Genomic DNA, 14374 nt, shown 5'->3' with positions numbered 1-14374 from the left:
TCTAATTTAGTAAATGATAGGTTACAAAATTCATCATAGTTAACACAGCATCATCAGTGCCCCTATTTCGTATTCAAACTGCGGAGGATCAGTACTTGAACCAACAGATGACATTTAGATGTTTGACAAGAATCTTTTCCATAGTTTTACATAACACAGATGTTAAGGCTATAGAGCGAAGACCATTCACAGTATAAACTAAAGGACCTTTTGGTACTGGAATTACCATACTTTCTTTCCATAAGGAAGGAATAATTCCAGCTTGCAACAAAGCCTGGAATTGCCTTGTCAAAACACATTTCAACTGGTGACAGCAGCTCTTTAACACTTTACCACTAATACCATCAGGCCCCTAGCTTTACCAGGCTTTATCTTAGAAATGAAAGTGACCACATCCAACTCCATCGAATTAATGTGAGACACTGCAGGTGAATAGGGTAAAAAAAAATAATAATAATAAAAAAAAAATACTAATAGTTATCACCTTACAATCACCTAAAGTTGATTGATTACATTGATAAATGCAAAAAAAAAAAATTGTATTACAAGTTTTCTAAAATGTTATTTTTAAATATGCAAATGATGCATAATTTAATGAAATATGTGCTATATTGCATACATTTCTAATACAAAAATCTGAACACTGGATGAAGTCAATTTCAAAATTCTTGTTTCATTTTTTTGACATATTAGTGTCAAATGTTTTTACAGATGGAGTTCTGTGTATCTCTTTTTGTCACTCCATAATTCAGAAAATACTTTGAAAAGCCGAAAAAACAATATATTTTCACAATTTTGGGGGGAATAAACTGTATTTAATCAAGAAAATTATATATGAACACATCCCTCACTAAAAACCTTCAGAATATAGACAGGAATATACATGTAAACTTTGGTGTGTGTACATGCTACTGAAGTGGAGATTTATAGCTCAGTGTTGGAGAAAAAACTCATTTTGAGAAAACGGCCTTTACAAATCTGTATTGTAATTAAAATCTATTGACACAAACATATAAAGAGTTATAAAATAAATACTTAACAGTGTCTTTTGGATGTTTTCTTACCATTAGTATGAAACAAAAAAAAAACACTTTATGAAAAGCCAAAAAGCCCAAAATCTAAAAATTGACAGGTGCATGAATAAACAGTTTTTTGCCTGCAGTGTCCCCCCTTAATAGGGGCACAATATGGAATGGTCTGACAAATACTATTGCAGTTAAGACTGCTAGCCTTAGAATTGAATCTGTTAAAAAATATATATAATTGATAGGCATAGTAATTGGTGGATCACTGTGCCTTTTAACATTCCTACCCATCATAATATTCACATCGCCTGTAATCGCCCAATTTTATTCTTATAATTTAGCTTCCCTCAATTTACCCCTTACAACTCTTTTACACTCTCTAAAAATAATAAAATCACCACTATAGAAAGCTCTCTTTTTATCATTCAGACACCTTTTAAATGTCTTATTATTAGGGAAATTTTGACTGCTTTGGTCTCAGTTGCATTTTTCTCACAAAACTGTATATAAGATTGTATTTGTTATTTCATTCATATTGTTTCCAGTATCAAAAAAAAACAAGTCCCAAACCGTATCATCAAAACAGTTTTGGAGCTGCTCAACAGAATTATTCTTCCATACCTGAATATCCTTAGTGACCACTGCTTGCTGCTTAAGTTTGCTTCTATATTTAGGCAGCAGATGTATGACATTATAGTCAGATTGACCCAAAGGCACACAGCAAATTCGGTGGTGTTAAAATTTCAGTGTAAAGCCTTATGGTGTTACAGTGTTCAAATAAAAGTGTACATTTACTGTAATAAACACCAGCTTGTGTGACATGGTGCTCCCAAGTGGTGCAATATTTTCGTGTTGCGCTTCCAAACACCTGTCCAGTGTTAATTTTACATACGGAAACTTGAAGGAATTGAGACAATGCAGTCCGCATTTGACAATCTACCCTGCTTGGAAAAATTCAGTTCTTTCGATGGAATCGTGCGATTGAAAAAGAAACAAAAAGGTAAGATTTAGAATCTTCACTTTTAACCTTTTGTTTTAATACAACTGCATACATTTATTTTATATACAGAGTTAATTTTAATACGTTATTTTTCCGTGAGACGGAACATAAACTAGCTTTAGTGAGTCCCATTAATAAACTGGCAGGCTGTACATTATCTTGTGACGTTATACTTTTAGTGAAATCTGAAATTCCAAAACATCAGAACTGCATCATTTATTGCACGTATATGGCTTTATTTTTTGATCGGATTAATTCAATATGATAAATATGGGCGCGAAGATCTACACTGCTTCGGTGCTTTTTTTACATACGGGACATTTCAGTCGTCGTGTTGGTCGATTGAAAGATATGAAAAACGCGCATGAAGCACACAATTATGGTCTTTTCTCTGTTCAATACAAGATAAAGCCACAGGTAAGACTTACAAACCTGATTATGTTTGTTTTAATCTATTAAATGACGGCCATTCTAATTTAGAAATGAGTTTCATAGTGCATTGTTGTCGCTACCATTTAAAAAAAGTTACATATTTCTAACGTGTTGCAAATTCTCCTCCTGAACAATAACGTTGAATATTCGTTTGTTTTAGTATATGTGGTAACTTAAGTGTGTAAAAGTAAAGTTGTTAAAATGTTATAGAGGATTCTGAAGCAGCGCGCTTAAATGTTAAAGCGGTTTAAAACATTCTGCATTTTTTAAACTTATTTTATAATGGTAAGTGAAAACTGACGATTTCATATATGGCCGTAGGCTGTCTTTAATCGAATCATTTCGTGTAGAAACTGTGGCGCGAAGATCAACGCTGGGTCAGTGCTATTTCACAACCGGGAGATTTCATTCGTCATGCTGTTGGCCATTTGAAACACCACGCTTGAAGCATACAGTTAACGTTGTTCTTTTCTCAAGTCAGAGCAAGATAATGCCACAGGTAAGACAAGACGATGCAATACTGATTATGTTTGTTTTGATAATTAAAATTATGGTTTATACGGCTTCATATTGAATATATGTGAACTCTTGTTTTTTTTACGAATTTAAATTTTAAAAGACAATACATTTAACATTTAAAGTGTTCCCCTAACTGTACTGAAATTGCACTGAACTGTGACTTAAAAACAGAACCATGAATTTTGTGTACTGTTATCCCCTTAAACATTATTCACCAGTTAATTTCTGATACAAAGACGGCATTCCACATCAATTTTAAAATGTATATGCCTAGATTAATATAGGAATGCTTTTTTAAAACTTTTGTCTTTTTGTTTTGAAGCAAACCATCGACAGAATGCTGTTTAAAGTGCAGTACCAACATCACAGAAAGTACATAAACCTTACTGGATCGTCTTATGATTCTGTAATCAAGGATGGTAAGTGTTTCTGAATGGTGATATCTGGCTAATAATTGTAATATGGTTTGCATGCATTTCGTTGTTAATAACAAATCTTTTCTTTAAGTCTTTCCCCACTTTGATGCTCCCAGATATTCTCATTTACAAATACAGTATGATGGAACAAATATAATGTAAAAGCAGAAACGCTGCTCTTAAACAAATAAACTTTTCTTCTATATTAATTATTTCTTTTTGTCACCTGTTACACGTGGGTAGCTTAGGTTACTAAAAAATAAACAGCCCAAGTTCAGATTGAGGATTTTTTTTTTTTGTCAATTGCTGTCAATTCTGTCAATTTCTAAATCACAGAAAAATCTGTGTATTTGAGGGAAATGGTTAAAAAAAATGTGCATGATGGATGACCTCTTTTATTTAAATCTTTTTTTTCCCCTGTTCACCTATTTCTGTTCTATAATTTCCATTTTGTCTTTCTAGTTAAGCAGAAGTTTGACATCTGACGAGCAGACGAGACTGGAACAGAAGTAGATGATGTTTTTGCTGACATTATTGACCAAAAGCCTGACACTTTTGATGGTAGTTGATTCTGTAGCAGGTATGAAAAGATGTAATTATATGTATAAATGCTTTTTGTTTCTAATTTTCTATTTGATTTTAAGACTCTCCTGCACACAGAAGCTGTCATCTTCATTCAGTTGCATCATCGTCAGACACATAGCCATCAGACAGCGATGGTCCTTTCTTCCCACCTAAAAGAGCTCATTCTGATGACCATTTGCAAGAAGCTAAGGAGGTAATATATGTGCTTTTGCTATACATGTGCCACTTGCTGATGAACTTGTGGGGTTGCAGGCCCGTCGCAGTCCTACTAAAATGTCAATGTTGTTTTCTTAGATGATTTTACAATGTTTCTTTTTGTTTGTTTTTAAGCTTGTGAAAAGTGTTTTAGAAAAGCCTGCTGGGATATTTCAGAACACTGCCACAGCAGTCAAGGAGGTACAGGCTGTTCATTATGTATGCTAATCAAGAGCAAGGATAATCATTTTGTGTGTATATAAAATAGCTTATGTATATTGGTATATGACTTTTCTTTTTTTTGAATTTAGACTGGGACAGTGATATGTCTTCCCTGTTATTGCTTGTGTATCCTGCCACCACCTTCTATTGGAAATAAGAAGTCTGTCAAGAATAGTGTGTGTGAAGCTTTGGATCGTGTAGTAAGATTTCACAAGGTATGCTTACTCTTAATGTTATGTAGAACAGCATGTCATGCCTAGAATGTTTGTTAATGTGTAGGTGTACATTAATTTAAACAAGAATGTTTTTTTTTCTGTTTTCAGTCCTCTTGCGGTTTTGAAGTCCTTGGATCAACACAGCCCTACATCTTGACAGTTGGCACTTCAAAAAGTAACATCCTTGACTACTACATTGCTGCGGAAGAGCGGCTCATTCCCTGCATTACTAAGTCCTCTCTCTCAGCCTTTGTACTTTTCAATGTATTTATATTTTATTTTTTCTGAAAACTATGAGGTGGTATCATGAATGACTTGCTAGAGGTAGTAGCACAGTTCGAGATGAAGTTGCTTTTTGATTATCTGTCGGAGAGCTAAGTTGTGTCCTTACAGTCTTCGAACAACAGAATTTACTCATTTAACTATGGTTATTTTGAACGTAAAAACTGACCTACCATGGTTGATTTTTGGTTTACTGCAGATAATAAATAGTGTTTTCTCCAGTCATCTCGAATGGAATGACTTCATCTGAAACATTTGATCTGTTAACACAACACGCTGTTCAAAGAACTGTCCGAGAATTCTTATTCCCAAGCTTCACATCATGATCCACCATCCACGAAGCATCAGGAAGATAGGCCCGCTTTTTCATGTTAGGGGGATGCAATGTGAGGCAAAACATTGCTTTTTTTTTTTAGTGTAATTTCTTTTCTTTTTTTTACATTAGCACTTAAACGGTAGTAATAAGAAATTGCATTAATGACTGAAATTCAAATTTAAATATTTTTTTTTTTAATGCTGTGTAACATAGTATTTTTATGCATGGTGTACTAATTGTGTTTGTAAACACAACATGAATTGCATTTCTTTGTGGTAATAAATCTGATTGGTTAGAAATGTTTATGTGATCTGTATATATATATATATATATATATATATATATATATATATATATATATATATATATATATATATATATATATATAAATACAATAAAAAAGTACTGAACATTAGGAAATTTAGAAATGTTCTTAATTTCAGAGTGCTAAAAGCACAATTAATATTTTTATACTTTTAGAATAAACCTATGTAGGTATTTTACTCCGTCAGTGTAAAAAATAACCTTTTGAATTGGTGTATAATACACTCTTGCAAAGAGTAATACCCAAACCCAAAACACCATACATCACAGAACACACTGACAAAGAGTAGAGAAATCAAGCAGAATAAATAGGGTGGGTAATGAGATAGAGGGAACAGGTGCGTCAGACAAACCACAGCCCAGATTGCTGAGCGGAATCAGCCGGCGCTAGAGCAAAGGGAAGAAAAACCAGAGAAAATCGATTCAAATCAAAGAGAGGGAAAAAATGGAAACGAAAACGAATAAAAAGCTAGAAAAATTTGTAGAAACGAAAAAAATAAATAAATAAGTAGTAAAAAAGGGGGGAAAAGGACAGATCATACCTTTGTCCTGACACATACATCGAATTCAACTAAGAAATTGTATGACATATTAACCTTCAAAAATATTTTTTAAGTCTGGCTTTTTAAAAAAAAACTGATATGTGATCATTTTTTATCTATATAGTTATAAGATTAGATTAGAAATCTTTATTGTCTGCACTAGTTGAAATTCATCTTCGGCCCCAGAAAAAACACATAGGAATACCACAAATACACTTGACTTAATGGTGCAATACAACAGACACACAAAACATACAGTACAAGAACGTCTTGCCCCAAGGATTACAGACACGTGAGACATAAAAACAATTTATAGAAATTAAGTTAGTACTAATAAAACAATAAATACATAATAAATACAAAACTAAATAATATTAATAAATAGATAACAGCAGTTTTTAATTTTTAATTATAGGACCTAAAAACTCTGCATGTAATAACCTAGAACACTGTCTAATACTTGATGGCTGCTCTGTCAATTCTCCGTCATCAGTTAGAAACCTTGGTGTGTTATTTGATAGCAATCTTTCCTTAGAAAGCCACATTTCTAGCATTTGTAAAACTGCATTTTTCCATCACAAAAATATATCTAAATTATGGCCTATGCTCTCAATGTCAAATCTGGAAATGTTAATCCATGCATTTATTATGACCTCAAGGTTAGATTATTGTAATGATTTATTGGGTGGTTGTTCTGCACGCTTAGTAAACAAACTCCAGTTAGTCCAAATGCAGCGGCAAGAGTTCTTACTAGAACCAGGAAGTATGACCATATAAGCCTAGTCCTGTCAACACTGCACTGGCTCCCTATCAAACACCGTATGCATTTTAAAATATTGCTTATTACTTATAAATCCCTGAATGGTTTAGCAACTCAGTACTTGAATGAGCTTTTGTTAAATTATAATCCTCCATGTCCGCTGCATTCTAAAAACTCAGGCAATTTGATAATACCTACAGTAGAATATCAAAATCAACTGCGGGTGGCAGATTCTTTTCCTATTTGGCACCTAAAGTCTGGAAAAACCTACCTAACATTGTCCGTGAGGCAGACACACTCTTGCAGTTTAAATCTAGATTAAAGACCCATCTCTTTAACCTGGTTTACACATAACACACTAATGTGCTTCTAATATCCAAATCCGTTCAAGTATTTTTAGGCTGCATTAATTAGGTAAACCAAAACCAGGAACACTTCCCATAACACATATTGCACTTGTTACATCATTAGAAGAATGGCATCTACACTAATATTAGTCTGTTTCTCTCTTATTCTGAGGTCACCGTAGCCACCTGATCCAGTCTGTATCCAGATCAGAGGGTCACTGCAGTCACCCGGATCCAGTATGTATCAAGACCAGATGGTGCATCAGCACCTAGAAAGGACCTCTACAGCCCTGAAAGACAGCGGAGACCAGGACAACTAAAGCCCCAGATACAGAACCTTATCTCACCATCGTTCTTGCAAGTTCACACACCTCTTTAATGTTATTTTTAGTGATCTCCGACTGGAGAAGTCAAACATCATTAGCAGCATGAATAACAACCTTACTGTATCTACGTCTAGCATTAGCCAGCACTTTTAAATTTGCCAAGATGTCAGGCACTCTGGCCCCCGGTAAACATTTGACTATGATGGCTGGTGTCACTATATTCACGTTCCGTACAATAGAATCACCAATAACTAGAGCACTTTCATCAGGTTTCTCAGTGTGTGCATCACTGAGTGGGGAGAACCTGTTTAATGTTTTGATCAGAACAGATGAGCGGTGTTTTGACCCACGACTACGCAGCCTCACTTTCACCCAGTTGCCCTGCTGCAGGGGCTCTGTTGCTGGAAACGAACAATGTACAGGAATCCCTGAGCTAGACGCATCCAAAGCCGTATCTAGAGCCCTAACATTCTTACTGTCCTCAATTAAAGTTTGGATGCGTGTCTCTAATTCTGAAATCTTCTGTCAGCCTAACTATTTCCCTTCATTTATCACATGTGAATCACTCATCTGCGACAGAGATAGATAAACTGTACATGTGGCAAGAGGTGCAAATAACAATAGCAGGAGAAGCCATTACTCACCGTGCTTGATTAAATATTCTTACTGCAGTTGTTTGATGAACTTGTGAAAAACAGGAGTGAGAGAGAGGAGAGGAGAAAAGAAAACAGCGATAGGTTCTAATGAAAACGCTAATGACAAGCTAACGAGTGCTAACGCTTTGCAGGTGTACTGCACTCACGGATATAAAATAAAAGTGAACGATCAAAATTAATCTGATAAGATTAATCGATAATATCAGAAATATGGTGTGAATGAAGTTATATTTTATCACTTTAAAAAACTGAGAGCGATAGTAAGATAAAGATTCTAGAGAAAAAAAAAAATATATATATATATATATGATTAGCAGATTCACAGTCAGACGTAGACCTGACCTATAAATCATTTATTTAATAAAGTAATGGCAGATGGTAAAAAATATTTCTTGAAAATATTTCTTGTTGCTATGGGTACACTGAAGGTCTGCCTGAAGGAAGTTTTTCAAATTCATGTTGGATTGGGTGGGTGGAGTTCTGAACTTTTTGTGAGGCTTTTCTACTGGTCTGGTTTGTATATAGTTCCACCAGCTGCCTCTGGGGGTCCAATACAAGTACACCCAGCTGCAGCCTGCAGATCGAGGTGCACCTGTGGTGTGTGGTTGCACATGCAGCCCTGCCCCATACCTACTCTGATTGGTTTGATCTAGGGGTGCTCCGATCACGATCGGCCGATCATTAATGCACATCTCGCCAGTAAAGTCGGATCTCTAATCAGCGGTTAATTCCATCAGGTGCGTGATTACTCATAGAGCAGCTGTTACTACACAGAGCCGTTGTTAACTGAGAAGATGCGCCAATAACACCTGATCACGCACCTGAGGGAATTAACCGCTGATTAGAAAACTGGCTTTACTGACGAGATGCGCATAACGATTGGCCGATCGTGATCGGAGCACCCCTAGTTTGATCATCTTTCATAGACATAAATGATGAAATGTATGCATTAAAACTGTGTTTAAAAAAAAAAAACTCAGTAAACAAGTAAACAGTAAAAGATTATTAATAAAGCATTATATTCACAGACAAGCGGGATAGACCCAGAATACGAACGCAACACGTTTAATTACGCGTGAAGCATTTTCCTCCCATAACCTGCTTGTCTGTAATGCTTTATTACAATTTTTTACTGATTTTGGTCTTTTTAAACATGTTTTAATTAGTGCTGTCAAAATTAGCGCGTTAACGCATTCGATTAATTTGAAATATTTAACGCATTAAAAAAAAATAACGCAATTAACACGGTTGCAGTTTTTTTTTATTTTCGGTTGTGGACTATGTGTGTTCAACGTGCAAAGAAATATGGATAAGACCAAGAAAGGACTTTTAGACGGAAAGTTTCAGTATAAAACTCTGCCGGATTACTCTTCAGTCTGCCACAAGAAACATTACTCTTCATTCAGTCTGCCACAAGAAACAGCAACATTAAAATCATGAACTCAAATGTCATTGTTTAAAAAACAAAACAAAACAAAAAACAATGACTGTTGTAACAGTGCGTAAATCAGACCTTTCTGTAACGCTAACGTTAATAAGCTTAAACGAAAATAACGAAATAATTGTGTAGCGGAGTATTTTTTGTGCAAAGTGCCGCGAACTGTCAATCACCCTTGTACGTGTGCATCACTGTCCTCCTCGCAGCTGCAGCAACTTGCGCTCTCTCTCTTCATCAAGCTTTAAAACAAAGAGGGGACAAAAAGATCATATTGTCTTTGTGCATAGGCTATAGATTAATTAGATAAATGAATATCTAAATTTGTGCCTTGCCGTCTACAGTATTTTTTTAGAACTTAGAAAAAAGATGCTGCAGCCAATGAGCAGCCAGCAGGCAGACGACTCAACCTCCGCAGACAGTTTTTAATGTTTATCAGACAATAAATACTCAAGATTTTGCTTTAGTATAATTTTCGGGACAATTAGGGCCAGATTCGGGAGTCGGGACAACAGTTTAGATTTCGGGACTGTCCCGAATTTTTCGGGACGTCTGGTCACCCTTCCTGAAAGAGCTGCATTACTTCATTAGCTTGAGTCTGACCTGCAGTGATAGGATTCAAATTTGGTGAGGTGTCAGTCAGCGAATCATCTGTTTCTGGTCTTGTTTCTTGCAGTATTCAGAGTCTGAAGCCAAGAAAACATATTAAGTGTTGTTGTTAACTGTATTTGATTTTTAACCAAACCGAGTGTGGTGTACACTCATAACGAGTTTCACACACCTTCTCCGGCCACGTTGAGTTGTTGACACTTAACAGTGGGTAAGCGACACATGCGCTATTCACTTGTATAACTTAAGGGTGAATGGGTAATGTAGTTTCTGCTCTGGGTGGGATGAATTAGGAAGCTTGCATTGTGAAGGGCGCTCTGAAAATCGGCAGTGCAGGTAAAAGATTAAAACCTCTATTAAAACAGATGTCCAAATGAGCGTACCGGTACGCTAAAAGCACGTTCTGGGCGCACGGAGAGGTGGCGGTACGCTCAAGAGCTATATTTGGAATTGGCGGTACTGAGTACCGGTGCGTACCGGCCCACTTAAAACACTGGCAATGACAATACTTTGGAATTTTTTTGCAGTCCACTTAGAATTCAACATGGAAATCATTTTTGTTTTTTATTAACATTGATTGTTTTGAAATTCAAATGGCACTTACATGCCTGTGTTTTTATTTCTGTAATAAATATGGCTTTCAAGCCAACAGTTAATTTGTTAATCTGTGTTACAAGTTAAACAAAAATTCCAATAAACAGTCATATTTTGAATTTAAATAGTTTCTTTGTCTTGAGTTTACATTAATTATTTACATTTTACATTTACATATCCAAAAAGTTTCAGTCTTTTAATTGCGATTAATCGCGATTAATTTAAAAAAATTGTGCGATTAATTAGTTAATTTTTTTAATCGATTGACAGCACTAGTTTTAATGCATTATGCCACATTAAGTGTTTTCCTTTTAGGCTAATGGTTTTCTATGGGAGGAAAATGCTTAACAGATAATGAATCCTCAAACAGAAAAAAAAAAAACATTCAGAGTTCTCTTAAAAGACAAACCAGTAATCAAAAGCATTGACCGGTGTTTTTTTCCTCAGTAACAGGATTAATTAGCAACCTCGTGGGTGCATGTTCAGCTGGCTTCTTCATCTGAATTCAATATAAATCGACTCTCAACAAGCCACAGAGTTAACCACCCTCTAGTAGTTAATCACAGCACTGCACCAAAGATATCAATTTATTTTTGTAACACACAAATCAAAAGAAGAGTGTCAGGATGAAACGGGCTGGATTCAGTTGCGGGTTTACACAGAGCTTTATTGAAGGCAGATAAGACAAGGCAGATGAGTATCGTTCCACAGTTTAGCTCGTTCGACAGCCGAATACCAGAGACATGAGAGCTGGGATCTTCTTGGAGTACTGCATTCGTGAGAACAAGAGTCAGAGCAAAAACAGCAAAAGACACTGGAGCCTGAAGACAAGACAAGACAAGGTGAGTACACAGACCAGCTCGAGCTATTGGTAAGAGTTACAACAGTCTGGCAACAAACAGAGAAACACAGGGAATTATAAAGGGAAAAAATTTGAAGAGCATTGAGAACAGGTGGCAATTAAGGTTAACAACAGAGAAACAAGGAGGGCGGGGGAAAACTCAAATCAAACAGGTGGACACAGAGAGCTGTCAAACCATCCAAACACACACTCACAACCCCAAAAAGCAGGTGATTAGCCCCAAACCCTGACAGTACCCCCTCTACCGGGAGCATCACCTGACGCTCCAGGAAGGGGCCTACCTCTGTGAGTTTGACAAGACAAACAGAAACAATCTTTAAAGACAGGATAAAACAGACAAGACAGCCCCTTCAGAAGGCTGACAACTAGCAGGAGCATCCTCCGAGGGACTCGTCAGAAGCAGCAGACAGCTGGTCTGGTATGATCTCGTGGTCGCAACCTCTAGCAGGAACAACCTCCGCGGGCTTAACAAGGCAAACAGGAACATTTTACATGACCATAACTTGACAGGCAGATACACCGTCCTACGGTCTTGACCCAACAGGCAGGAATGACCTCTGTAGGTCTGACAGGACAGGCAGGAACACTTTACATGGCCCAGATGTGACCGGTAGGAACAACACTTGAGAACTTGACAAGACAGGAACAATCTCTATGGCCAAACAGACAAAGTAGGTTGGGGCAACCTCTCAAGGTGTGATCTCTGGACACTTGACAACATCTTCTGGACACTTGACAACATCTGTGGACATGACAGGAGGAATCTCTGGACACTTGACAACATCTGTGGACATGACAGGAGTGACCTCTGGACACTTGACAACATCTTCTGGACACTTGACAACATCTGTGTACATGACAGGAGGGATCTCTGGACACTTGACAACATCTCTGGACACTTGACAATATCTGTGGACATGACAAGAGTGACCTCTGGACACTTGACAACATCTTCTGGACACTTGACAACATCTGTGGACATGACATGAGGGATCTCTGGACACTTGACAACATCTGTGGACATGACCGGAGTGACCTCTGGACACTTGACAACATCTGTGGACATGACAGGAGTGATCACTGGACACTTGACAACATCTTCTGGACACTTGACAACATCTGTGGACACGACAGGAATGACCTCTGGACACTTGACAACATCTGTGAACATGGCAGGAGTGATCTCTGGACACTTGACAACATCTTCTGCTGAAGGCTATCCAACCGTGTGAAGACTAGGGCACTAAGAGTGTCCACATCCTGCGCAATGGTGTTGAGCTGGATGGCATGCTGACCCAATCAAACTCCCTGCTGTATGAGAGCCGAGCTAAGTGGATCAGATCCTGCTGAATTCATAATTGGCCAGACTGTTCTGTCAGGGTGAAAAACGGGCTGGATTCAGTTGCGGGTTTACACAGAGCTTTCTTGAAAGCAGATAAGACAAGGCAGATGAGTATCGTTCCACAGTTTAGCTCGTTCGACAGCTGAATACCAGAGACATGAGAGCTGGGATCTTCTTGGAGTACTGCATTTGTGAGAACAAGAGTCAGAGCAAAAACAGCAAAAGACACTGGAGCCTGAAGACAAGACAAGACAAGGTGAGTACACAGACCAGCTCGAGCTATTGGTAAGAGTTACAACAGTCTGGCAACAAACAGAGAAACAGAGATAATTATAAAGGGAAAAAATTAGAAGAGCATTGAGAACAGGTGGCAAACAATTAAGGTTAACAACAGAGAAAAAAGGACGGCGGGGAAAACTCAAATCAAACAGGTGGACACAGAGAGCTGTCAAACCATCCAAACACACACTCACAACCCCAAAAGGCAGGTGATTAGCCCCACACCCTGACAGAGATGGTGGACAAGTTAAATGGGCATTACCATATTAACTGTTAACTGTAATTAAGTTGCATGTTAAAATCATTTGCGAAACTACCGCCAGGTGGCACAAAGTGACGGACTGCGAAATGAATGTACTTGTAAAATGAGATAAAAGGAGGAAGTAAAACAACAATAACATGGTTATTACATTGTAACATCTTTAAAAAATATTAAAAAATTTACAGTGAGTTAAATTTTAAAACTTAGGATAATCTTAGGCTACAGTCTACTCGTCAAAAATTTAAAGAATACCTTTACACAAAGGATCATATGCATGCTATTGTTATTAAACAGTAAATAAATATAAGGCCTATATATATATATATATTGTAGAGTCACACTGAAGGCATCCAGAGCTATTTGTCCAAAAAGGAGAGTGATGGGGTGCTGCGCCAGATGACCTGGCCTCCACAGTCACCGGACCTGAACCCAATCGAGATGGTTTAGAGGTGAGCTGGACCGCAGACTGAAGGCAAAAGGGCCAACAAGTGCTAAGCATCTCTCTGGGAACTCCTTCAAGACTGTTGGAAGACCATTTCAGGTGACTGCCTCTTGAAGCTCATCAAGAGAATGCCAAGACTGTGCAAAGCAGTAATCAAAGCAAAAGGTAGCTACTTTGAAGAACCTAGAATATTACATATTTTCAGTTGTTTCACACTTTTTTGTTATGTATATACTTCCATATATAATTCCACATGTGTTAATTCATAGTTTTGATGCCTTCAGTGTGAATCTACAATTTTCATAGTCATGAAAATGAAGAAAACTCTTAAATGAGAAGGTGTGTCCAAACTTTTGGTCTGTACTATATATATATATATATATATAT

General features: G+C 37.0%; 1 long non-coding RNA gene across 2 annotated transcripts; it reads left to right on the top strand.

The window, feature by feature from the left end:
• The first annotated feature begins 2046 nt into the window (after positions 1 to 2046).
• Positions 2047 to 4855, top strand: LOC113093585 (uncharacterized). 2 transcript variants are annotated; one of them, XR_003287745.1, is made up of 7 exons: positions 2047 to 2956; positions 3299 to 3395; positions 3855 to 3953; positions 4037 to 4170; positions 4308 to 4373; positions 4484 to 4609; positions 4718 to 4855. It is a non-coding gene; the product is annotated as an uncharacterized LOC113093585 (long non-coding RNA). The 2 variants fall into 2 exon arrangements; XR_003287744.1 differs by having other exon boundaries at positions 3855 to 3972.
• Positions 4856 to 14374: the final 9519 nt, after the last annotated feature.

The sequence above is a fragment of the Carassius auratus genome, unplaced genomic scaffold (genome assembly GCF_003368295.1).
Source record: "Carassius auratus strain Wakin unplaced genomic scaffold, ASM336829v1 scaf_tig00215101, whole genome shotgun sequence".
Classification (NCBI taxonomy): Eukaryota; Metazoa; Chordata; class Actinopteri; order Cypriniformes; family Cyprinidae; genus Carassius; species Carassius auratus.
Note: the sequence above shows the minus strand (reverse complement) of the source record. Positions and strands in the feature narration are given on the sequence as shown.